Genomic DNA, 27,658 nt, shown 5'->3' with positions numbered 1-27,658 from the left:
TAAGTTTCACAGTTAGCTGTCTTGCCAACTGGGCCACGGCGCCTGTCGTGGCGCAGTAAATAACCGAAATAAAATAAAATTAGAGTCTCTTTGAGTAAATGTTTGAATTTTGTTAAAATGTCAAGTATTTTTCTTACTCTTTTTTCGAGAAACTCAATTAAAATTCGTATTGCGCCATTTGTCGTTAAACGGAATGCCTAATTAAAAGAAAGACGAAAAAAATACCGTTTCTAAGAAAGAATTTAAAAAGAAAAGTAAGATTTCTCAATATATCTATGGAATCTGAGTACCAGTTGGGAACACGGGGTGGAACAGCGGTAAATAGCTACCGGATACCCGTCAGTTCAGTTCGACGCTGACTGCCGTCGCGAAACGACGCCTGCCGAACGACGCCCAATCTCTCCGCTACAACCTCATATCGCGAACTTTAAACAGTGACTCGAATTTTAGTTTCAAACTTTTCATACTGAAAAAATTAGTATTCATGGAATTGTAATCTAACTTTTGCACGATTTGTGTTTATTTGAAAGTTTATTTATGTTTTTATGTTCGGTTTTCTTTTTACATAGTTTGCTTAGTAAATGTGAAATAATAGTTTTAAACGAGATGTGTTTCACATGACGAAAAGACCCAAGGTAAAAATTATTCATTATAAAGTGCATCAAATCGACTTCAGCAATTTCTAAGAAATTGTTGTTAAAATTGACTTCTAATAGTTCAAATTTAAGGTGGTTCACAGAGATATACTTTCCTTTTTTTTAAGTTAGAAATAAATCGTATTATTTTTATTTTAGTTTTGATTTACTCAGTTACTAATTGACTTTCAAAAACATAACAATTTAAAATCAAAATTTATCAAGAATATATTTTTTCAAATAATTTTGAATTTTTTTAAGGCTTTCGATTTCATTAATTTCTTCAAGCAATTGTACAGTTTTAATTCCCTGTTCAATTTTTTTTGATATTCTGTTTTTTCCTCATTGGTAATGTTAAATTTTTTATCGCTAGTCTTTGTACGGCATTGTTGCTTAAATGTGAATATATTATTTGTATTGAACTGCTAATTTAATTTATAAATAAAATATTGATGTGAAAATTATTTCGTTGAGCGCAATGCGTAGATATATATTTTTTTCATCATCATCGATCCCTTTCTGCACCTAATGGAGCATAAGGCACTGCATCGGTACACCAATTGCATCATATCTTGATCATTTTTTTTTGTTTCATAAGGGAAAGATGATCGTCTTACGCTTCAGGTATCAGTCCAGGGACTATGAAATATCATAGTGTAAAAACACCCTTTTCAATAAATTTTTCACATCAACCATGTCGTGAATCAAAGCCACTTGCATGGTAAGCAAAAGAGCAGACCATTGCGCCACGAGACCCACATATTTGTTGATGATTATTATGGATAACTTATATAGCGCCATTTTCGAAATACGATATATATAAAATACGATAAAATACGATATATAAAATTTAAAAAAAAACTTTTTGGCTTACTTTAATATTATTTTAACAAATAAAAAAAAATAAAAAAGACACTAAACTTTTTCATTGTTTACTTAGACGTATTAGTTTTCAATGTATTTGTAGTTTGACAACGAACTATTTTCTAATTACTAATATCTGAAGAATTGAGAAAAAAAAAATGTGCATTTGGTCGACCGGAAAGTTTTTTAGGAAATAAAAATACTCGTTATTCTTTTTCAACTGTATCCAATTATTATCATGGGTTTTCTTCAAACAATATTTAATTAAAAATATTTTATTTTTGAAAATGTCAAAATTTGGAAATAGTCAGTTTTGGAAAAGAACCCTCCTACAATTAACTTAATTTACACTCATCGTAAAAATAATTCATTTAAAAGTTTATTCGTTCAGTTTTATTCGTACGTATGGAATGTAGATTATGTTCTTGATAAATGAAAGTATTTTGAAGATTTTGCAAACAGGAATATCTTCCCAAGTATTTTCAACGAGCTATAAAAAATAATGAGCTCGTTTACTAAATTGCTATGGTAATCACATTACTTTCGAGAGAAAATAATTTTCGTTACAATCTATGCAGAAGCACACATATATGAAAATATTTCAGACTTTTCTTTATGTATATGTTGTGCTAAAATGAACACCATTACTTTTAATTTTATCATGTTGACACGTGTAAAAGCTATACTAACAATGGTGCTTACATTTAGGGTCGTTGTTTTATCAAACCAAGAAAAATTAAACAAATCAACTATATTATAAAATAAATTCTGAAGAGTTATTTTGAAAATAAAAATATAAACCAAGGATAAGGATCCGTCCCTCTCTATCTCTGAATAAATATAGGTTTTATAGTAAGAAGATCTTTTAACATAATTATGTATCCAGGTACTGCGGGCCAACTGTTTGTGACACCTGATTTTTATCATTCGAATCATTTCCATCAAACTTTTAGGTTATTCTTATTTATATATTATGTAGGTGCATAAAATATGCATTTATTTGTTCGTTTTGAATCAACGAACGCATATTGACACACCTACCTTGTTTTATTGTTGACAATATTTCGTATTTACTGCATTTTGTGGTTACCTACCGTATTGTTTGAGACTCGTTGCACATTATTTTATTAAGTGTATTTCTAATAACTTTTAAAATAAAATGCTTTTTTTTTCAGAATAAGGTTTTGAAATTTACCATACTTTAAAAAAAAATACAATTTATAACATTTCTTGACTTAAATTTTAACAAAAAGGTTTCAAAAGTGGGTATAAACTATTTTTATTAATTTTTTAAATAATCATACTTCTTACCAGGCTCTTTCGTGTACCCTTTTCAATATAATTACAAGTTTTAAATTATTTTTTTATTTTTTTTACTTACTCACCTACACATACACACCCTCTCCCTCATTCATTCTCACACATACATGTACCCTCTCCCTCATTCATTCCCACACACACACTCACAAACACACACATGAATACAAAAGTTCACACATACAATTACGTAAACTCTTTTCTTATATATTATGTATTATTAGATTTACTGTGGATTTTTTTAATTGGCTCGAGTATCGTTAAAATGTTTCTACCTAATAGCTGTAAAAATCCTAAAGAAAATAAAATAAAATAAAAATAAAATAAGGTCGGTGTTAAATTAATAACAAATGCTTACATTATAGGAAAATATTATTCTACATAACCATATTTGTGTGCACAATTACTATTTTTTTTAAATGAAATAAAGTCAACAAACTCGATATTAATATCAGAGAAAAGATAAAATTCAGACATTAAATTGAATTTTGTGGCTTCCCAATTCGAAACACGGCAAAAAAGGTATTAAAAAAATATCATCATTTGAGAAAAAAACATTTATCATTATCATTATATTTCCGTTCCCTAAATGGAGCATATGGTCTCCACGAAGATCTCCGTCGGTTGCCAGCTCCTGTTCATCCTCTCGAGACAGGTTCTTGGAGGTAGTTCCGTCATGAACTGCTGACAAATAGCCAGCAGCGGACGTCCAAGACGTCGACAACCTGATGCTTTGTAAAAAAGGGGAGCGTGGGTAAGGCTCTCAAGAGGCATCCGCAGTATAATATAGCCTAGCCAACAGTATCGCCTTAGCTTGATAAGATGGGCCTACTCTGGTGCTACATGTCCATCCTGGCAACACCGCGAACACAGAAACAGGAAACAGGTGGATCACGCAACGCCGCGATAGAAGAATCAGAATTCGTTGGTCTACGATCGTCTTTAGATTCGCTGTCGCTCCCTATAACTCAAACCTATAAATACTTACATATTATAAACTTCGAGTCACGGTTTAATTCATTCAGTGTTTCTATTCTAGTATATTACTATCGGACCCGTCATACGTTGTCCTGCCCGAACGTTGGCTTCCCTGCTATTAGCTTGGAAAAAGACTTTTCATTGATAAGTAAGTACCTAACTACTTGTTTCTGATGAAATTCCAAAACTTAAAATTGATAATATTAAAATATTTCATTTAAGTAGGTACCTAGGTACTTGTTTATAGTTGAATTCCAAAACCTAAAATAAATGTTTTTTCAAATATGGCATTATTTTTGCAAACGTCAAACTCCGGTCGTCTCACCAACAACGGGGTGTACTTATGTATGAATACGATTTTTCAAAGGTATTGAACTTAATATTATTTTAGTGTTACCAAAAGTCAAATAAAAAGAAAGAAATGGGTAGAAATTTTGAGGAATTTAAGGAAAGAATCTGATTGAAATCCACAAAAAACAAATGCTGTTTGTAAACATTCAAAAACCAACTTTTTTTATACACAAAAAAACTAAATTTTTTTGCAAATGCATTCTCCTCGAATGCAACCTTGGTAGATCGATGAATATAACATTTATGCTCCTAACTTCTTTTTTTACATATTCGATTGCAAAAAACACGTACAGCGCAAAGATCTATGTTTCTCTGAAAACCGCACGTAAATCTGTTAGCCGTTTAGGAGGAGTACGGTGACATCACACGTACAGAGGAATTATACATATCAAGATAAATTTGTGTATTTGTAATATATTTAATATTCAATTAAACCAACAAATAATGCAAGTGAATCATTTATTCAAACTTCACGCACCTTGCAACGAAACTGTGATAAGTCACATAACAATTTCATTTCAACAAAAGATCCATTACGATAACAATTATTGTCACCGAAATTTGCAGCGTCCATTTTTTTTCATTATTCCTTACAAAATCAAACCGTTACCCGTAAAATTGGTTAGTAATGTAAACCGAAATTACTATTAAATAAATAAATAGTAATTTCGGTTTACATTACTAACCAATTTTACGGGTAACGGTTTGATTTTGTAAGGAATAATGAAAAAAAATGGACGCTGCAAATTTCGGTGACAATAATTGTTATCGTAATGGATCTTTTGTTGAAATGAAATTGTTATGTGTTAAACTAGTAATCAACATTTCTATTAAAGTATCTAAGCGCTCATTTTCGACCCTAAATTTTTGTTAAGCTGATAACAACTACTTAATAATGAAAATTCTATTTTAACTAATCTTTCTGAAATTTAAATCGCATTATCAAACCCTTTAATTCGGCATCAGGGTTGAAAATTCCTCATATATTCAAAGTTATAAATTATTCAGCATAGTGGTGATGGATCACTCCAGGAATTGTAATTTCCCGCGGCTAACAGCCCGCGTGATAGATTCGTGGCTTCATCCGTGAAAATACCACCACGCTCTGTAGTAGAGCCAAGGATATTAATATATGTACTTTGTTATTTGGTCCTTTAAATAATAAAGATAACTTTCTAAACGGAAAAGAGAAATTGAGTTCAGTACTTTTAGATTCTTAAGGGAATTCTGCTTAAGGTGGCATACTGGTAATATGATTACTTCAAAATCAAAATATAACATATTCATGGACCAGTATAGAAATTAAAAAATAACATTTTCAGGCGTTGCCTAGTATGTAAATGAAATAATTCAATTACACGAATCTTACCCGCATAAATTAAGGTTTCAGATCTTTAGCTTCACAAACATTAACATATGAAAGAATTGAAGGGATAAGATGCTCAAATATGGGCAGAATGGTGAAAATCACACAGTGTGTGAAGTGGCCACTTAAACCAGCCAATGACAGGTCGTAAGCCCTGTAGAGACTTCTATATTACCTTCTCTAAAATGTTATTCATCTCTGTTGTAATATGTCAAAATATAAGTCCAAAATAAATATACCATTGTAAGTCACTCTCGAAGCACAAAAGCTAGTCTCTTTTTTTTGGAAAGTAAAAAAAATTAAGTAGATTGAAAAAAAAATGTATCAATTATGTAATTATATTAATCAATTTAAAAAAACGAAAACAAAAAAAAAAAACTTTTCTAGGCAAGTTGATAGAACCGTTTTTACGGATTAATTATGATTATAATAATCTGTACTTAAAATTATTAATAGTTAAATGTCCTTCTTTGTTTGTTTTTGTTTCCATCACGTCTCAACGAAGTAACCGATTGACATTATTTTGCATGATGTGAGAAGTAAAATAAGACACTTATTTTTCATCTTAAATATTTAAAAAAGGATAATAATTACTAAAATAAATTAATTTTCAAGAATGAGCAACATTTTTTGAAAATGAGTGGGTGATAAGGTGGGATGTAAGAAAAATCAATTTGGAATTAGATCTTTAAATGTTTATAATTGACTTGTTTTATCAAATTATCATTAGTTTAGTTTGCTTTTGTTTTGGTTCTGTGGTCGGATTTTAGATTAATGAACAGAATAACAATCCTATCGTATTTTTTAAATAGCGATAGTTAGGAGACCAAGCTACTTTAAATCATATTAAAATATATCATTCCATCCGGGAAAATCTTATTTATAAACGAAAACTATTGATAAAAAACACAACTAATTAAGTATCTAAATTGTTTCCATCTTATACTACGTAGGCAAAGCCGCGGGTAAAATATAGTTTAAAATAAATAATTATGTAAAATATAATAATATTGGTAGGTAAGACTTATTTAATAGGATATTCTACTTTGAATACGGTACTCAACAAAGGTACGTTTTAAAACTAAAAAATCTATTTCAGTACTTTTTGAAACTCATGCAATCGGTTTATAAATGGATTAAAGTACATTTTGATGTATTAAGTATTATTTTTTTAAAGAAAAATAGAAATACCAGAGTTCTTATTATTTACTCATTAATATAAATATTTTTAGACCATTCCCTAAAATTCGTTAATAACTTGTGCTGGAAAAATGGAAACGGAGTTGTAGTAGAGTGGGATTAGAACCTCGGACCTTTGGTCCGTGAGTCCACAATACTTACTCTAAACCAAATCCCGGTTTTGAATATATACTGTGATGCATTGAACTAAGAGTGTGAAAATTTACGATAAATAATTTGATAAATGCTCTGATTATCGAGTCTCCCACGCCTCCCTCTTAAGATGCAACCACCAGCCAACTCGATCATCAAGAATGTATATCCATAAAAACAAAAGAGTATACCCCTTCACGGAATTTTTCGCATATTCAGCCAGGAGAGCGGTGTGGAAGTTGAAATTACTAACGCTCAAATGGTGTTCACAGTTTATTTTAATACAATTCACGTACAATAAAATTTAGTTTGCCTCTTTAAACTTACAATAACGCAATATTGTGAAATTATTTTTCACAATTCAAATACAATACAATTTAATCTGCCTCATCAATTTTTTTTTGTAACAAATAATTAATTTCTCTCGTCAATTTAGATAGTTAAATACAAAAAAAAATTGATGATCTAGAATTTTACATTATTTCACATAAAAAATATCATCCGAACGAATCAGAGTAAAAAACTGCCACGACGTTTGATCATAATTGTCATCTTATCATTTGGACTTGTTCCAATATTATTGTTAAAATATGTTATGCAATAAATATATCAATTGACGTAGAAAATTCAGATGCAGATTTCACATGAATTTATGGATTCCAAGCGGGCTGTTCAACCTTTCACAATTGAATGGACGGAAGTTTCTATATAAATATTTAAAACAGGATAAGACGAAATTTCCCCATGACAGTGAGCATTATTATAAATGATTATCATTCAGAATGATTCAATATTTAATTCAAAAAAATAGTAGGTATTGAGGGTTTTTGCATTTTTTGAGTGGATTAGTAAGCCAAAAGAAATCAATTTCGTCTTTTTCTTCAGTTCGGACTTCATGGGAGCTTTTCTCGGATTTTATACGTCCCATGGTCCGCAAAATCACACGTGCTTCCGCACCATTGCCATTTTGTCTCTGATTTGTCCGCGCGTTGATCGTTTTCGTTTTATCTCTGGCAGTCTTGCAAGGTGTGAATTTATTTTTCATTTTCGCAAAAGGTTGGGTGGGGTGTCTGTTTTGCTAGTACCATAACAATACAGCCTAAGCCAATAATACCAGTTACATGAAGAAATATATAAGCAAGAAACTCAACAAAAAAAATATAAAACTCTTTAGCAAAGACAAATAAGGTCAATAAAATTACGGTATACAATATATTCATAAACACAATCAACATATAAAACTTCGAGCCAACCCATGCCAATCCATTTTCATACTACACTGCGTTAGTGGCAAAAAGATCAACGAAATGCTAGAAGATCTATCCCTAAGAATTCCAAATTGTGTGACGAATTGATTAATCTACACATTCTGGATATTAGGCCATAAAAACAAACGTTGATCTTAGAAGATTTGATAAATAGTAGATTTCGACTTCTGGCAACACGGTTGGAAACATAAAAAGAAATTGATTGCAACACAGATGGGACATCAGTTAGAGCTTTAAGGGCCTTACTTACAAACTCGACGTAAAGTTATACTTAAGTATAGTGTTAACAAATTACAACAGGGATGGAGAATACCTTAAGTAAGGGAATATGAAGGTCTAGGCATTGACAGTTGGTTTAATTTGGATGAGAATACCATTCTTATTACAGTAGTAGAATAAGGTTGGTATTCCCATCCGCATTATATTACTTTACTTAGTGTAATTTTACGCCGAGTTTATAAGTAAGGCCCTAAGTATTTTGAAAATGCACCTTCATGATATTTATTTATTTTTATTTTTATTTTATTTTATTTTGCAGCTATTACATAAACAAAATAATTAGAAAAATCTTAACAATACTAAAGCCAATTAAAAAAATCCACTGTAAATATAATGACACATAATATATAAGAAAAGAAGTTTAGTAATTGTATTTGTGTGACGTTTGTATTTATGTGTATGTGAATGTGTGTATGCGTGAATGAATGAGGGAGAGGATACATGTGTGTGTGGGAGTGAATGAGGGAGAGGGTGCGTGTGTATGGGTGCGTAAGTATGAAAATAATATATTTGCTTAAAACTTTGAATTAATTGTATTAAAAATGGTACAATAAAGAGCTTAGTAAAAAGTAAGAAACCTTTTTGTTAAAATTCAAATGACGAAATGATATACATTGTTTTTTTTTTTTTAAGTATGTTAAATTTCAAAACCGTGTTCTGAAAAAAAAAAGCATTAAATTTAACTGATACACATCGAATGAACAATGTGCGACGAGTCCTATACAATACAGTAGGTAACCACAAAATGCAGTAAATACGAAATAATGACAACAATAAAATAAGGTTTGACAATATGTTAAGAAGGCTTCCAATTCATATTCTTTTTCAGGGTGTGTAGTGGACTATAGTAAACAATTTTGAAATTAAGTGCTTCTTGAAAATAATGCTGATTTTCAGCAAGAAATAACGACATTTTTAAATAAAGTTTGAAAAAAGTTATTGAATTATAAAAAGGATTTCAGAGAACATATTGGTGGTTTTTATCATAATCACTCTGAAAAATAATTATTTTTGTTTATCGCTCCTGGCTGAATATCATTCATCGGGTTTGTGTGTGATTTTTCATGTTTTATTACACTTTAGGTGTTACTAGATCTTTGAAATGTGACGAGTGTCAAAATATTTCGTGAAAATCATCCCTTTGTTGTTTCTATTATTTACTGGATAAAGCGACATAGGGTAAATAACACAGTCTTGGGTATTATGTCATCTTACCAAAGTATGAATAACTTATATATAAGTTTTTTTAATCTTATTCTTTCTTTTTCCCCCATTCCTTTAATATTCCCCTTTGGAACCCTGAGAGGTCTTATACACGAGCCATAGACACCCAGATTGTCAAATTTGATATTTTTTTTTGTTTTAGATTTTTTGACCTAAAATAGAAAATCTTCTAGTATTGGACGTCTTGGAATTAACTAGTATTATCAGCATGAAAGTACTTGTTCGAATTACTCGGAAGCAAACGTTATTTTTTTAATCTCCTTGCAGTCAATACCAATTAATATATTTCGTTTATCTTAATATAATTAAAGGTAAAGTAAAAACATTTACCAATGAACTATGCAAAAATATAGTATGTCATCTTAAAAACATAGAAATTTTTTGTTTGTTTGATTTTAATAATATATAATTGTAATGAAAATGTTAAAAGATAGTTTTTATAATGAATTTAAATAAAGAAAGTGATATTTTGTAGCTTGTTATTTTAAATAATAGTCAAAAATGACTTTTAAAAAAAAAGGATCTCATCTTAAGCATAAATCCCCGACCTTTGTTTAGAGAAAATTTATTGACTTTAGTCTGGCAAAATTATACGACTATTTTTGAAATATATTCAAAACGATTATTCAATAAAAATTTGAGTTTTTCTACTGACATTTCTTGGTGGAACTGGATTTAAATCATTATAATAACAATACGTATGTAGTTTTATCTCACTTTTATTTATATTATTGTAAATTAAAATAATTTAATTATAAGGTAAAAACAATTGTATGAATTTAAGTTTTGTTTGAATGTAAATAATAAAAACAAGTGTAAATTGTATAATTGTATGAAGTTTTATATTATAAATGGATATGAATTATATGAATTTTAATGTTATTAAAACTACAATAGCGGCCGTTAGTTGGTAGTTCCATCGACAGCTATGTCCCCGGGCCCGGGGGTAATTAAGTGATTCTCTGAAAGTTAAATTCCCGGCAGTTAATTCTTATCGATTAGTTTCATTGTTTGTATTTTAATGGATACAATGTTAGATGTCGGTCACCGGTAAAAATTTATAAATGAAAGTGGAATAAAACTATGTACGTATTTTTATTATTATGATTATTTAATAGTTTATATTTATGAGAAGTATATACTTAAGTAAATATTTTACCAATTTTGTATTTTTAACCCTTGCGTGGTGGCTATGATGTCACATAAATCTCCGTGGAATACAATACTTGACATATCTTTCTTAAAAAAAAAGAAAAAATATGTCATGATTTTCTATAACAGGCCTTAACTGTAACTTTTATTATAAATTCTGTAATTGAGAGTTTTGGCCATCGAATCAAAAAACACTCACTTATTATAGATTATTCATTCGAATAAAAATAATCGAAAGAATTCGATTACTTAATTCATTTTAACGATGTACAGAATGAAGTAATTTACTGAACTACAGTAATTGTACTAAATAAATAAATAAATGAGAAATAAATAACCACCTGTGAATAAAAATCAGTAACCTCGAACGATTGCGAGTAGAGTAGAATTTATGGATTATTTGAAAAATATCAGTCCACTCTAGGGGTAGCCGGTAGCCACAGATTTTTTAAGACCAAGATCATACTACAAGGCACTACTCCCCCCTATGGTTAAACAATATAAAAAGATTCTAGGGAAGGGGGTTAGTGCCCAAATTTCGGAAAATATGTGCAATGGAAAGGATTCATTAGTTTAAAAGGTACTAACTTAAGTCTGAAAACACACCGACTACACCCTCCCCCCTCATCCCCACCGCATGATGCTAATTTTTATGTTACCATGTCACCCCAGCCCCAACCCACAGGCCACAATAACCGAAAATCCTATATCTCTCTTTTATCAATGGCACACTGGAAATTCATGATTCATTTAATTATTATATACTTCTTCTTCTTTAAGTGCCTTGCCGGGTCCCCCCGATGTTGGCGATCACTACAGCGAAAGCATTTGTATCTTTCCTGCGCTAATTTTACATTTCTCGACTTATTGATGTACTCGCCGTAGTATTTCCTGGGAAAAGATGACCAGAGTGGTTTCCCGTTGCCTTCTCTGGTGGATTTTCTGTAGGGGCTACCTTCCCTTAGCTGGTTGGTTTTAGTTTTGGGGCGACAAAAACTCGCCTTTAATCCTCTCGTTATCTGCTATGATCACACCATTATGAGTGTGATCCCATTGCCCGGGGTTCGCGACGTGGACGCTAACGAGTAGGACTAGTCAGTAGTGTTGCCAGTGGAATGCAACTAGGCGTTCGCAGCATTTTAAAGAATCACATCCTCCAGCAAGATGTGACTCACTGCGACCCTACTGACAGTTGTACTATATTATTTTTTTAAAAGGGAATAACCCGCTAAGCATCTATTAAAAGGCTTGTTAGCAAGTGAGATAGAGTGGATGTATAAGAAGATAATTAAAAATACACAACAAATACAATACATCATTCAATCACTAACTGTTCTATTAAAATATTCGTTCGATTATTTTCATAACAACGTATGGTTCTATTTCACACACAGAACTCTATTCTTCATCCGCCTGGACGCATAGAAAGGTATTTCCATAGAATTAAGAATAGTCCAGAATCCGCATATGCACATCAAATAGAAGGCGACTAAACTACTCATAAATGAGTAGGTTTACGTTTAGACCCATTAGTTTCTTTGTAGACGTCGCTCAGTACGCAACTCCTGATTTGAATTCAACTATGCCGTGTTGTGTCCTCTTAAAGTGTAGAAATACTGCTTGGATCTTAATGAAACAGGATGGAAATTTCATTTCATGTGTAATTAGCAAATGAATGGGTGTGTAGCAAATGCATTACTTAAAAATTGAATTATTTTTCCATCTGTCAGATTGTCGAAGAAAAAAAATGAACATTTTGTTAGTGTTGCCAGAGTAGTATATTTTTTACCCTTCTTTGCTCATCTAATAAGATAACTAATGAAAATTGGATTTCGGATCAAACAACTCTACCGTAGACATTTGACCGACATTATTTTTAACACTTCAAATATTATTTGACATGATATAAAAAAATATCCGTTTTATGTAAAATAAAATTTGTTTTATATTTTAAGTATAAAGTTCATTAATTCAATAACTCTCTTTAAATGACATTTTACTAATATACTCTGTTGTGTAAATCAATGTTTCTGCGTGCACAATAAAATTTTAGAGAAATTAACAGATTGCTTTTTTTTACCTTACATTTGTGTTATAATTATATTTTTTTCCATCGTGCAACATTACACGGCGACATCACGAATGCGTACGGCGAAAGTAAGGCATAGTGGAGGAATTATTGGACACAGTCCGATGTATTCAAATATGATTCTACGCTCTTTCTGGACTATTCTTAATTCAATGGGTATTTCTTTACCACATAAAATTGCTATTATGACGTCACGGGTACGCACGTCATCGATCGATCTTTCGTAATGAATAACAAAAGTAGGTTTGTGTTTGTTCCACTCAGAAAAATTCAGTATCTCAATCACTCTAGTAAATTCCTGTTTCAATATTATATGGAATTAATAAGCCAGACGAAATTAAATACCAAAAAGTAATAATATATTGATGAATACGGTAGTTGGCAATTGCAGTTACCGTGATATTGAAAGATATAAAATTATTTATGTGTATCGTTACGCTGGGTATCGGAAAAATACAGTAAGTCCAATAATATATTTTTTTAAATATATGACGGCTTAAAAATTAACAGTTCCATGAATTGGAGATAAATTAAGATAAGCAATAGGAAAATATCACTCACTACAAATACCGATATAAATATATATTAAATGGATTCAAAAAAATTAACTGTATTTTTGAACTCAATGTGGATATTGTGAAAAAATGTTTTCATGCATAATTTAAAAAAAAAATATGTTCCAACAAAAACGCGACGTGTTTGGCCTTGATAATTGTGACGTCAAGATTTGTGACGATGTACTAGTTAAATTTAAATGGTTACAAACAAAGTTGAAAATTTACCCGAATTTTGAAGTATTAGAGAAGTATTATTTTTGCCGGAATTCAAAATTGAAATTAAAAATATATTTTTTACGCTACTAATAACAACAAGTTCAACAACAAGTTCATGGTTTACCTCTTCGTTCTAATTCTCTAGGCACTCTCTTAATACCCATCCACAATTTCTCTTTCTTCTCTAACTTATATAGTGTCCATGCGGCTCGACGGTGGAATCATCTCCCATCCACCATCAAAGATGTTTCTACATTATCTCTGTTTAAATCACATCTGAAGAAACATCTCCTTTCTCTTCCTTAATCTCTCCTCCTTTTCTTTTCCTCTTTTTCCTTTTCCCCATTTGGTAATAGTTTTGATTTAAGGTAATTTATAAACAAATACGTTTAATTCTATTTTTATATATCTTTAGCTTTTTAATCTTTATTTTCTATTGAATATGTTCTGTTACTTGAATTATAAAAATAAAACTATTATTTGATTGATTGGTTGGAAGAAATTGCTATTGGGCAATAAGCCCGCCAATGTACAATTGACATTATCAACAAGAAGTTAAATAAATACACCCATGGGTGAAAAGGTGTCATGTTTTTTTTGAACTCGAGACATTTTGTGGACTCATGACTCATTCAAAAGAAAATGGGCCCATAATTGAAATATTTGCGTAAATCATAAAATGTTTGTTTATAAAAAAAAAAAAAAAGTGACAGGTAAGCCCCGTTAATATCAAAACTACCGCAATTTTATTTTGATAAGCTTTTTTTATTTTTTTCCGAATATCTAACAAAAATTTTTTTATGGTGCAACTGACCCCTATAGTCAGGCGCGCCAACCAATAAACGAGATGGATTTATCACTCGATGCTTACATTAGTGTAGCCATCAAGACACAAATGCTCGTCCTGGGTTCTGATTATTTTTCACACTCAGAATTGTATTATTTAATCGCTCGGACACATAATGTACCTTGAAAACGTGTAGTAAAATAGCCCGTTTTGACAAAAACTACACACTTAATAATTTTTTGTGGTGCGACTTGCTTTTACTAAGTTTTGTAGGGAGAGTACTTGTGCTATGTTGTTTTAAATTGAAGAATTTCCTTCGTCACGTTTGGCAATAAAACTGAAGTTTATTGATTCATTTATATTGTGATCAATAAAATGTTTAAAACCAGAATTGTAAAATATCACAACGTTTTTTTATTAATTCTAGACACACTACGTGGTCTTCTACGAGTTTAACAATACTTAAATTGTTTTTTCTTTAAATAAAGTGTATATTTGAAACACTAACTTTGTGCTTATTCATTATATTATGATAGAAGTTTAATAATTGGAAAATTGTTTTCAGGCGTTGCCTAGTAGGTGATTTGATTCAGCCGGATCAATCTCACCCACGTGATAAAGGTTTCAGCTCTTTTACTTCACAAAAGTCAACGAAGTCAAAGAACGAAGTCAAAGAAGAGTTGGGAAAATGTGGATGTTCAAACATGAGCAGAATGGTGAATGTTACGCAGTGTGTAAAGTGGTCACTTAAACCAGCCATTGACAGGTCATAAGCCCTGTAGATGCTTAGACTTCTATATTACCTTTTCTTAAATGTTATTTATCTCTGTTGTAATATGTTAAGTAAAATTACCGTTCCTTTACAGACTTTAATATTATTATTATGAAAAGTAAGTTTTTTTTTCTCAGTATTTTTGTTTTTTGATTTAAATGCTGGGTTTCTTTTTATTTGTAAATATAACGTATTGAAGAATAAAAACTTTTTTACATTTCAATTTACCGAGACAGTGGGGCAGGATCCAACTAAACCTGGCCCAATGTCATTTTCTAAAATAATAATTGGAAATCATTTGGTAGTATAAACCAATAGTAGACATATAAGCGGACAAACTCCTATCCCTCATATTCCTCTCAAGTAACGCGCCACGGAACAAGGTCAATCTAAAACTACCTATCGTGGAGTTTATACGACCTCTTTTATCGCTCCTGTAAAATCGAGTGATAGTTTGTGATGAAATTGTTTAAGAATCGCTATCTTAAAAAAAATAGTACAAATAGATTCAATACTTGAAGGTATGTACTTTTATAAAAAAATATTTTTCCATGTGGTTAATTTGTTCATTTGTATATTTCTAGGAAGTTTTATTTACTGGAAAAAATAAATTAAAAAATTTGTAAAAAATCAATTTCATCGAAACTTTTTGTGTCTGCTTCAGCATGCCTCACCTACAATTTTAATAAGGTTGTATAGTATACCTATTCAAATAATGGAAATTGTAAAATAAGTATTCTTGTGGTTTTAGAAAAATACTTTTTTTTTGAAAAAAACGTTTATTATTTTATCTTTACTTTGATCAGGAGAAATTTCACCAATAATTATTTTTTTATTGATTGATTTGGTGTTTATTTTGTAGAACTCCATATTTAAACTTATAATTAGAAATCAAACACTGATTTGAGTCTACTGAACACTTTATTTTATTTTTACAAATATAAACATATAAAATATAGTTTTGTATATAAGGCTTCTATAAGGCTTCATTAATTATCTCACAATACATACTTGTATGTCAATAAATACTTACTTTGTTATATTTTCCCCGAAATTCAAAAATAAATACCTGAATTCCCCATTACCTATTTAACACTTAGCCTCACCCTTAACCATTGGTTTTTCCCTCAATTATGATTAATGTACATGCTATAGTTCATAAGATTATTTTTATTTTCTACTTAAGTACCTTGAATTATATAACTATATAAGGACATTCAATCCAAATAATCTTCACATTCGTTTGAAAATGCCCTAATAAGGCGAAACAATTTTCACGAAGTTTTTATTTTTGTATGTTTATATTTGTAAAAATAAAATAAAGTGTTCAGTAGACTCAAATCAGTGTTTGATTTCTAATTATAAAAATAAAATTTTTTTTTTTTACAAGATTCGTTGTAAAGGATTTTATTTGAACAAGACGAGATTTAAAATGTGATATTGTGAGGAGAGTTGGCCAATAAAAAATGTAATTGCCGATGCCAGTTTTTAACGAAATAATTAATCAACTTATCAAATTGTTCGAAACATGCCAAACGTTACATCTTCGACGAAATTCACCCTTTTAATTCCCGATTCAAATTAGAATGGCGAAATTCTCAAAGAAAATAAGAATTTTAACTCGAAAAAAAAATGTTGTCTACAATTGACTCTTGATTTCGAATTGAAGTACTCAATTCAGATTCAGAATAATATAGATCGCCCGACTACTGCATATTTTGGAAGCCGTGAGAGATCTAAATTGTAGGAGGAGTAAAATTAAAATAGTCAGTTCTTTGCAACACAAATGAATATTAAATATTTTGTTTTGTTAGTTGAAGCGTCAAAATATCTTGAAAAATATATCCAAAAATGGTGTAATAAATACCATAAATGGAAAAACAAACTTGAAAATTATTTGATATCTAAATGGGATTGTAAAGTATCGGGAATAAGTCAAATAGCCAACGATTTGAGCATCAAGAAGACTCCAATGCATCAAATCATCTAATTCCAACAGTCGTTTTTCATCATCAGAATCATTCTATGAATATACTTTTGGCCAGGTTTAGTTGGATCTTGCCCCACTGTGCAACAGTACAAATTTGTACCACTTTTTTTCGTGTATGAACAAGACAAAACAAAAAAACAAAAAAACGCATAATTGTTTTCAAGCTATAAATAATACAATTCCAAAAGAGAAAGTTAAAAAACTCTACTAAATATCGGTTTAAGGATCAAAAAATTAACACAAATAATGTCTGCTCTGGTGGGTTTATTTGTTAAATGGTGGGTGAAATATCATGGTGCCAAGAAAATTGAAAATATACTTAATCTGATCTTGTAAGTCCATTTATTTCCATCTTATATCCGAATTCACGGACGATTTACACAATACCACTAAAATTCCTACATATAATGGAATATGTATTTTTTACAAGGTTAGTAAGGAAAAAAAAAGTCTCTGAAATTACTTAATAAATTGCTAAATAAATGTAGTTGTCAAAATATCGTATTAACTTTTAAACTTTTCCCTTACTGAGCTGAAAACATCCGCGCGTTACTATTAAACTACAAAAGTACTATTAAAAGCAGAGGGCTACAAAAGTTGTTTTAACTGTTGTGATAAAACATTGATCCTTTCAACCTAAGTGTTTATTACAATATTATAGACAAATTTTAAGATTTTTCCACTCTCGTACCTACCGAAAAGCGGCGAGTTTATTTTTAAATTACTGAAACCCCTAAGTACTAATAATACTCTCAATCTAATTTTTTTTCTCAGAAAAAATATTTTTAACTTAAGCCGCTGGCTACTGGCTTGTTTTTTTTGTTTTGGAGCAAATTCCTGTTGCCTTTATTAATTAAATTACGAGTATTTAAGGGAAGTTTCAAATTTCAGTAAAATTTAAATAATTTTGATCGAAAATATATATATTTTTTAAATAATTATTTGGTTTATTAAGAATGTGAAACCGACTGTTTATAAAAAAATAATGGTTTAATAATTTCAAAAGGTTACAATATTAAATAACATTAAAAATATAAGAATAAAAGTTGAAATACTTTCTTTTGTACACACGGAATAAAAAATATTGTTTTCATCCACAGGAATCAAATCAGGTCTGAAATGGTTTAATAGTTATGTTGGTGATAAAAAAAAAGAGTCACAATTATATTTATTTTGTTTTAATATTTTGAGTTTCTCCAAGTTTTTGTAGACAAGGACAAGATTTCACTCAAAGGCAATAACGGAGACAGGAGCATTTAAAATGTGAGAATATGGAGGAAGGCCGATGACCTGCCGTTGGCTGTTTTACGTGGCCAATTTATAAACTGTAATATTTATCACTAACGCCAATCAATGAAAGATCATTAGCCCTGTAAATGCTTAGACTTCTATATTTCGTAGTCTAAAATGTTATTGGGGACGCTGTTCTAGGTAGGATTGATTTTTCATATTACGTGTAGTTAATAAGGTTGGTTGTTAGGTTGGTTGATGGGTCGGTTGATAGATTAGTTGATAGGTCTAGACTTAGGTGCTAAATTTTGAATAGGGCGGTGCTAGGAATAGAGCGAATTTATGAACAATAAATTTCTTTTTTGGGCTTCATATAATGTTTCTCACGGTGGGGCATAACGCCTCAGAGGTGGGACACCACGCTTCAGAGATGAGACAGGTCGGCATTCCACATATAGAGGGGAATACTCATCGGTCATACAAAAAAATGCCTGAGATGTACAAAATTGAAATATACGCCAAATTGTATTTAAAATCGAATGAAACCCGTTACAATTTCAATAATTATCTGAAAACACAGAAACTGTGCAGGATGGATGTATGAATAATGACATGGATTTGCGAAGAAACTAGCACAAAACATCAAAATATTACTTTGCATGCCAGAAAATTATTATTACCCTTTCCCTCATCTTATTTGGTGGAATGTGTTTTTAGCGCCATAAGCGATTTACTCATTAAAAAACGAAATCGATTGGATATAACTAATAGAGGTATAGAGGAGACCTTAAACTGAAATTAACTAAGTCAGATCCGGACATCGAATTTCTTTGTAGTAAACGTAACTGAATTTAATAATGAATTACGCGTCAAGACATGTGTGTGCTTGTCCTCAATTTCAATTGTCACTCGTGTTTTATTACTGTTTTAATTTTTACTTTATTCTACTTAATTACATTTTCAATTTGTGTTTTGTAATTATTTCAGATTAAATATATGTATTAGAATAGGTTTTATTTAATTTTATTACGGGTTCACATGTTTACAAACATATTATAATATGATTTGAAAATTTACCTACTGTTTACTTTAAAAAAATGCCGGTGGGGCATCTGACTTTTGAAAAGACTACGGTAGGGCATGGCATAAAGAAGGCTGGGAAACACTGGCTTAATAGTTTTGAATTATTTGGCCGGTGGAGGGGTGGTAATGAGTCTGGTTCTCCCGATACTTGGACATACTCAAAACATTGTTAAATTAACTACCCGGTAAAATAAGAAGTATAAAAATTGGAAAATGGTTTTCAGGCGTTGCCTAGTAGGTGAATTGGTTTAGCCAGATAAATCTCACCCACATAATAAGGGTTTTGGCTCTTTTACTTCACAAAAGTGATGTGCAAACAGAATAGTAGACAGAATAGTAAATGTTACACAATGTGTGAAGTGGCCAATCAAATCAGCCAATGACTGCTCATAATTATATGATGAACTATTTTCTCTTCTCAAAAATGTTCGGACGCACACAAAACATTGTTGAAAAAGCCAGCTATTTGCAAAAGTCATATTAATTTTATATAATTTATATTTATATGCAAGGCCCACTGTGTTTTTGCAGACGAATCTCTAAATTCTTTGCTCTTACTTAAAAAACTGTAAGAAATAGTTGAGGAAATGTGGATGTAAAAATAGGCAGAGTGGAGAATGTTACACAGTGTGTAAAGTGGCCACTCAAACAAGCCAATGACAGATGATAAGCCCTGTAAATGCCCAGACTTTCATATTCCCTATGAAAGAATGTTGCACGGTGTGTATAATAGTCACTTAAACCAGCTAATGAATAGGTTATAAGTGACTAAGTGCCTGGTTTTCCCTCTCTGTTGTGAATGTGAAAACAAACTTATTCCACCTGTTTAAGACGTCTCATTTTTTTGACGAGCTTTTCTTAAATTCTACCAATAAAATGATAACATTTAAAACGCCAAAAGCAGGCGGTCATTACAGTTTTTTTCCTGTTTTCTCGGCGACAGTTATAATGAATTGATGCGGCTAAGTGGAGTGAAAGGTTTCCACAACTCTGTGATGAATCCCTTTGAATATCTTCAGAGGAAATGTTTTTTGCATAAAGGATTCGGATTCACGTCATTATTACTTAACGAAAAGAACAGACTCTCTTTATTTATTTCTATGCCACGCTGAAACACGAGGAGACCTATAATTAATTAGCTGCCGACTAGTGAATTGTGTAGTTTTCTCTGTTTTAATCCACCGTAACCATAATATAGTTGGCTCGGGGGGTTGAGAGGCATTAAGCCTCTTATAATCTCACAGAAGTTATTACTAATACCCATATTTCGGTGGTGTTAGAAACATGTGAGACAATTTTACTTAAAAGATGCAATGATATACTTCTGGTTGAACGATAAGAAGAGGACTAAGCGAAATGTTAGTGTCAGGTTTTCCCAGAATAAAAATTACGTTATACCCAAAACCCGCTCGACTTTTGCTCAGAAGCACTTGTCTTTTGTCACACCAAGTGTTTAATGTTTTGTGAGAAAAAAAAGTTGAAAAACGTTTTTTTTCAACATTATTTTATGTGTGAATCCGAAATTGCTCGATAAATATTTTTGAGAGTGACAACTTTTTTTCAGTTTTTTTTTGTATATTTAAAAAATAAATATATTTTTATACGTGAATTTAATAACACAGTCAAGTATCATATATTAAAGTAAGTTATATAATATAAGTTAAGTCGTGTTCATTTTTTTCCAAATTTGATTACGAGCACCAAAAGTAAAACAAAATGTTAATGGTTATACGTCATTCAAAAAAATTTTTCTACTTTTTAAGATGTTGTGATTTCTTTCACATTTCGTACATTATTTTATTTGATTACAAGCTTTTGAAATATATGATGTCCAGTAGACGAAAAAGAGCATTTCTGACATCTTCAGTTCGCGTTCAATCGAAGGAATAAAGCTGTTTGCGATATTTGTGCAGTAAAAGGTGAAGACGATGTAAATAATTTACTAATTTGCAGTAAAATAATGAAGGATAAAATTATTAACAATATTTTGAGTTTGTCCAAATTTTTGTAGACAAGGACTGGATTCAACTCCCTGGGGAGCTGTTTATATCAAAATATTACAACAGAGATGAAGAACATTTAAGAGAATGTAATGTGTTTGAAAATTCAATGGACATTTCTTAGACATTTCTTAGACATCTTAACTGGAGATGCAGGTATACCGATCTCAATTATATGTCTTCCTGCAAAAAACATCACTTGCTTACTTTAGAAGATCGCCGTCTACTGTTGGACATGGGGGTGCTTCATGACATACTCAGTGGACGCCTTGATAGTCCGGCTCTTATGTCAGAGTTATCATTAAATGTCCCCGGCTACCGCACCCGTCACACGTCGAGCTCTCTATTTCATGTGCCAGCAGTTCGTACGAACTATGCCCAGAACTCTCCACTTATACGTTTTGCTAGTGAATATAATTTGAACTTTCCCCTTATTGATCCATTTGATAGTAAAAAAATAACATTTAAAATGCGCGTCTTAAAACATACTTTTTTGTCTTATACTTAGTTTCAATAATAAAGTTTTATTTTATTTTATTAAATTTTATCTCTATTTCTTAATATTTTATATATATTTATATTTTCGATACCTGTCACCCTCTTTCCAATATAACACCCACACACCCACCCTCTCACTCACTTACACTCACACAAACACACTAGTATGTATTGTACGTGTATTTAATGTATTTCTGTGGATATCTGTCATTGGTTTTATTCTCTGTATATGTTATTTGTTATATTTGTATTACATGTATTACTGTTGATATCCCCAATAAATAAAAAAAAAAATATAAAAAATATAGAAGTCTAGGCATCTACAGGGCTAATGACCTGTCGTTGGCTAGATTAAGTGGCCTCTTTGCGCACTGTACAACACACACTATTCTGCCCATATTTGAACATCTATATTCCTTCATTTGTTTCATCTGTTGATGTTTGTGAAGTTAAAGAGCTGAAACTGTTACACAGTGAAAATGTTACACAGTGTGTAAAGTGGCCACTTAAAAGAGCCATTGACAGGTCATAAGCCCTGTAGATGCCTAGACTTCTATAGCACCTTCTCTTAAATGTTCCTTATTTCTGTTGTAATATGTTAAGATAATTTTTTTTATTAATTTGTTGCATTTTCTTTGTTGCGTTTTCTTGTTCTTTTAATTTAGAAAAAAAAAACACAGCTAATGTTAACACTTAATAAATTAAATTTAGATTGTGCCAACCAATGATACATAATAAAAGTTAGGTATATTTTTAATACAAATAAACCATAGGAAATTATCATAAACAATTCAGTTTGTTTCTCAAAAAATGTTATCCATATTGGTTGTTATTTGTTAATCTTTATAATAAAATATACAAAAAATTAAATGTTTTCTTCAGCATGGTCAATTGGAATGATTTTTTTAAAATGATACCTTTTTTTTCTCGGTTTAACACATTGCGAAAATAATATTAAAAAACGCATATTTTCATGAAGCCCTCAAACTAAATATTTAAGTAGATATAAAAAAATATACAAAACTATGTTTAACAACATTTGAATTGAAAAACGACGCTTATCGTTTAAATGCTATGAGATTAGAAAAAAGTTCGAAACTTCGAAACACCTGGTAAATTACAAATTTTATATATATACAAATGTATATAAAACAATTTCATATCAAACTCACATATCTGTCGTTGGCGCACTTAAGTGATCACTTTACATAGTGTGTAATATTCACCATTATGTTCCTTCACGTCTTCTTCGCGTATTTTTTTTTGCTCTTTTGCTTTGCTTTTGCTTTAATTTATTTTAGTAAACTAACTGTAAAATTGAAGTACTCTATTCCATTTTTGTTTGTGTAATTTTTTGTCGACATTTAATTTATTTATTTTGTTGCAGAAGACAAACTACTCCATTTTGTCAGGAATGGAAACAGGATTAAAGATCGATTAATGTCCTAAGCGTTTTATTTTAAAGTGGTACATTTTTACGCAGCCAGCAAACGGCCTATCAGTTTAACATAAAGCTATGGAAAATGAGGACATTTATTTTGTTTTTTTATTTCGACTCGCTGAAAATTCGACAAAATTCATTTCACGGTAGTATAAAACACTTGAGTTTTAAAAAAATGGGCGTAATCCTAACATTCAAAAGTTGTTTTAACATTTATTTGTGGTTGTTATGCTCAAATGTCCAGAATGTGTAGATTAATCAATTTATCATACCACTTGAAATTTTTGCGGACAAATCTTCCTGCTTTTAAGGGATCTGTTCATCGCTAACATAATGTGGGATTTAGGAGGAAGAAAGTAATATCTCGAATGAGCTTGTCAGGACATGTAAGTATATAAATGACTGTAGGTATGTTGTGGTTCTCAATAACATACCTACACAACAACAGAGGGGAAAAGTAAAGGTTACCCGGGAGGGTTTTTAGGGATAAAGCAAAGATTCTTATCGCGATTGCCTAGCATCAAGAAGGGCATTATTAAAAGACAATTGTTTACATTCGTTTGTAACATTTTTTAGTTTAGTGTAGACGGACGCCACCGATTGCGGATCCTTGCTAGAACTCCAGATTATTTAGAATGCGAGTGAAATACATTTAAAAAACTAATAAAATATATTTAAAAACATAAAAGTTTAAAATATATATTATTTAATGTATAATTCTTATATAACTTTACTGCGTTTACTTCGTACAGCTAAAAATTAAAACATTTATTCCCCTCTTAAAAGAACTATAACTTTTTATGTTTGATAGAATGGTAAGTTTATGGTCTTTAAGCCAGTGCAGTGAACGTTCTAAGGTTTTATAGATGTAGCTTACATGCCATCATTTTGCCCTATGATACTAAATCTTATGCCTAAATTTTTATCAAAGAATAAAAATGTTAACAGAAGAACTTAAAACAGAAAGAAGGGACCAGTGATAATTATTAATTATTTTTTTTATTAATTTTCCACAAAGTTGGAGAACATTAAGTCTATAAATTTTAATTGTTTATGCCTTTAATAGATAAGTAAATAGAGCACTTTCACCTTTTCTCTTTGTTTGAACATCCATTTTTAATTACTTTAAGAAATTTTCAAATAAAGTCCATTTTAAACATAACTATTTTAATGAAATATACAATACATACCGGCACGATACAGTAACACAAAAATTGGAACAAAATAATTTTAAAAAGCAAATTCAAATAAATATAAAGGAAAATCATTAAAGTGTCCAAGTTAATTAAGGTGCAAAACTTTTGCTAATAATTAAATGTAAATAGTTATAAATTTAATAATCGATTAAAAAGAATATTGATTTACACACTAAATAATTCAGATCTTGACTTTCACTAATGAGTCTTATCATTTTGGATAGAGCTGCCTAAAAACCATAATGAAGAACTTCAGCCCTACGGTATGTTGGATACAATAAATGTTTTCTTGCGTTAGGTAATAATTGAAGCATTCAATTGTACGGAAAAGTTTCCTGAAAATTTACGAAAGAAATAAATAAAATTAAACTTCTTTAAACGACGTCACTGGATCTTATGAATCAACCAGGCGTAGAGTATACCTAATCTCCAAACACTCGATATTTTAATTTATTTTTTGTTTGCACCACAACAGGCCAGGAGGCCCAATTACAGTGGTGAGTTGCGTCACAGAACACCCAGGCTTAAGAAAAACTCACATTAAATTTTTGTTTTCTCACCGGGAATCGAATCCGCAACCTTCCGTGTGAGAGTTATAAAAGATTTGCGGTTTGCTTGCCGTGAATGGACTAATCGGAAGAACTGATCGAGAATAAGCGGAAGAGAACCTCTGACGTCACACTTGGAGTAATTTCAGAAAAATAAAAATTTTATAAATCGTAGCACTGATAATACGATACAAACAAATTTAAAAAAATGTATTTGGCTTATTTTAATAGTCTTTTGACAAATAAAAAATATGAAAAACCACTGAACTTCTTTATTCGTCTCATGATGACCGAGAAACAGAATCTAGAAAAAAATGTCATAAAGTAGATGCTTATATGAATAATGAACGACTAACTGAAATTGAACATGTTAAATACTTAGGACTAACAATAGACAAACAATTGACATAGACAATTTATATCAACAATTTCATTAGCAAACTGGTGACATTATGGATCCTTTTTTAAAAAATCAAAAACTTTGTTCCAAAAACGGGAAAAATTCTCATGTATGAAGCCTATGTCAAAACTAAAATATGTTATACGCAACTACTATGGGGAGCAGGATATCAAAATGACATAAACAGACAACAAAATAAAATATAAAAGTTAGTATATGACCTTCCCTATCTAACTGCAACTAGAGAACTTTTTAAACAAACTAAGCAATTAAATATAACTGAACTCTTTCAACTAGAATCATTAAAATGTATCTCTAAATTAGTAACTAATGATATTGTAGACTAAGAATTAAAACTTTAAAAAAATTGTAGTTAACATGGACATAATACGAGAATATCAGAAAAATATCATATTCAAATTTCTAAAACAAAGACAAGGACAATCAAGACTAATAAACCAGGGACTGAAATTATACAATAAACTACCAGACAAAACTCAAATAAACTTTTCAAAAGATGTAAAAAATATTATTTTGAACAACAGAGTATGAATAAAAAATGTTTATATTATTTTTGTAAAATGAATGTTATAATCCGTAAGAGTTAATAAATAAATTTTCAAATAAAAAAAAAAATAAAAATTCCATTAATTCTAAGTTTATGTTCAGAGGTATTTGTTGGAGAATAGTCAGAAAATAATGTTAACCGTTTTGTATTTTAAAGGGGCATAAAGTTTGTTTTTTGCGATGCAATTAATTACAGTTTTATTTTGTCATATTCGTGCTCTGTAACAATAATCAAATCACTCACTCAACGTTTGAAAATATTTTTAACTGACTTACGCCATTGGATTATTTCTAATGAAGCTACGTTATATCCATGATCTATAAAAACAAACAGATAATTCAACAATATTTTGAGTTTGTCCAAATTTTTCAGCTCTTTAACTTCACAAAAATCAACTGATGAAAGAATTGAAGGAATATAGATGTTTAAATATGTTAAAATTTAAATTTTCAAGAGTTGCGAAGTATGTAGGTGAAATAATTCAATTAGATGAATCTCACCCGCACAAATAAAGGTTTTAGCTCTTTAACTTCGCAAACATAGACAGATGAAAGAACTGAAGGAATATACATAGATATTCAAATATGGAAAGAATGTTGAATGTTCACAGTGTGTAAAGTGGCCACTTAAACCAGCCAATGACAAATCATCTCTGTTGTTATATATATAATTCTTTATTCTTAAAAATCATTCATAGCCAATAAAGCACGCACCGCTTTGAAAATAACGACGAATTTGTTGCAAAAAGGGGCCAAAAATTGGACAGAATGCGAACGTAACTGCCAGTCGCAGAGGACATTTCGTATATCATTTTCAAAAAATAAATGCGTATTTTAATATTTTCGAACACAATAAAAGCAAACTACTTTTAAAAATATTGTTTTCATTTTAAAAAAATCAAATTTGTATCAGAAACTCGATAGTGATTACTGCAAGTAGTTTTCGTCGTGCTCTTAATGTCTTAAATGTCCCAACTTCCACATTCCTTCCGCACAAGGGCTCTCCATCTCCATTGAAATACGAGTATTTGTCAATTTTCTAAACTCAAGGTCAAATCTTACAACTGTCTAAAAATATTTGAACACGTTACAACTGTTCCTGAAAAAGTTGACAACATTTTTTTGGATCTTGTCTGATTGAAAGGTGAATGAATTTTATATACTTTTTTTAGAAATATTTTTATTCTTATGATTTACTATTTGCATATTTTTATTTTAGAGTCATTTTCAACGAATCGTAAATAACTCTATTACAACATAAAAATTAAGTTAGGGTAGAGTGGAGTTTGAACCTCGGACCTCTAATACGTGACAACATCAACAATTATCAACTGCAACATTAGCCACGGAACCACACATCAATTAAGATTTAAATAGACGAAAAAAAATACATTTGACTGAAAAATATTAAAACCTTTGAATGTACAAAATTCATAGCATGTTGATTGCTGTTGTTATTTATAATTCAAAATTATTTAATGGTTTCTGAGTCGTGTAATTAAAGCGCTTAACTAATTA

General features: G+C 30.4%; 1 protein-coding gene across 3 annotated transcripts in view; it reads left to right on the top strand.

Moving 5' to 3' along the window:
- The first annotated feature begins 341 nt into the window (after nucleotides 1–341).
- Nucleotides 342–27,658, top strand: part of LOC148283110 (allatostatin-A receptor-like) — a 243,971-nt gene continuing 216,654 nt past the window's right edge. For 2 of the 3 annotated variants that reach the window (XM_088223992.1, XM_088223994.1), the window contains exon 1: nucleotides 351–635. The gene's annotated coding sequence lies outside the window, so the exon portion shown is untranslated. Of the gene's footprint in view, nucleotides 636–27,658 lie in introns of all 3 variants that reach the window. The other variant, XM_088223993.1, reaches the window with a different exon arrangement.

Source organism: Micrasema longulum, unplaced genomic scaffold (assembly GCF_059751315.1).
Source record: "Micrasema longulum isolate JH-2025_06_02 unplaced genomic scaffold, ASM5975131v1 h1tg000261l, whole genome shotgun sequence".
Taxonomy (NCBI): domain Eukaryota; kingdom Metazoa; phylum Arthropoda; class Insecta; order Trichoptera; family Brachycentridae; genus Micrasema; species Micrasema longulum.
The sequence above is the reverse complement of the archived record's forward strand: the minus strand, read 5'-3'. Positions and strand labels throughout refer to the sequence as shown.